Here is a 597-nt window from a genome sequence, read left to right on the forward strand (position 1 = left end):
TATCTGTTTCTTTATAAGTACAATGAACACACCTTTGTTCCTCGCTGCTCCTCCTCATGCAATAATAAAACCGACGATAAATAACCATAAAACGCAATGAAGGTAGAGACCATAGCTGCATTTACGTTTCCACTAAATACGAGTTGCGGTTTGGCTTGCAACAGACAGAAGCTTAAGCGTTGCTGTAGGTATATAATTTTGACTGTTGTTTATTGCATGTTTTATAAATATTCAGGTAGATTAACATCGCATGCATGAAATTTCTAGTAAGGAAATAACTTGTTTCTCTTTCTGTAGCGATTTCGACAAAGGAGTTCTAAGAAAACATTAGTTACGGGTTGTGATAAAGTGAATCGGTAGTAATGGCGTTGTTTCTGGATCGAGTTGCAACTTACATTAAAAAAAACACTCGTCCTTGAAGAGTTATGCTTTGTTTATCTAATATTTATTCAAAGTTTTAGTTATTTCTATTATAAATGTGATGTATATAACAAGCACTTTACGTAACCCTTTTTCACAATGTCTAAATATCGTTGTTTTTGAAGGTGTGACATAATATCGTAACGTGGGCTCTCTTTCTGAAGGTCTGTCTGTCTG

The sequence above is a fragment of the Penaeus monodon genome, chromosome 19 (genome assembly GCF_015228065.2).
Source record: "Penaeus monodon isolate SGIC_2016 chromosome 19, NSTDA_Pmon_1, whole genome shotgun sequence".
Classification (NCBI taxonomy): domain Eukaryota; kingdom Metazoa; phylum Arthropoda; class Malacostraca; order Decapoda; family Penaeidae; genus Penaeus; species Penaeus monodon.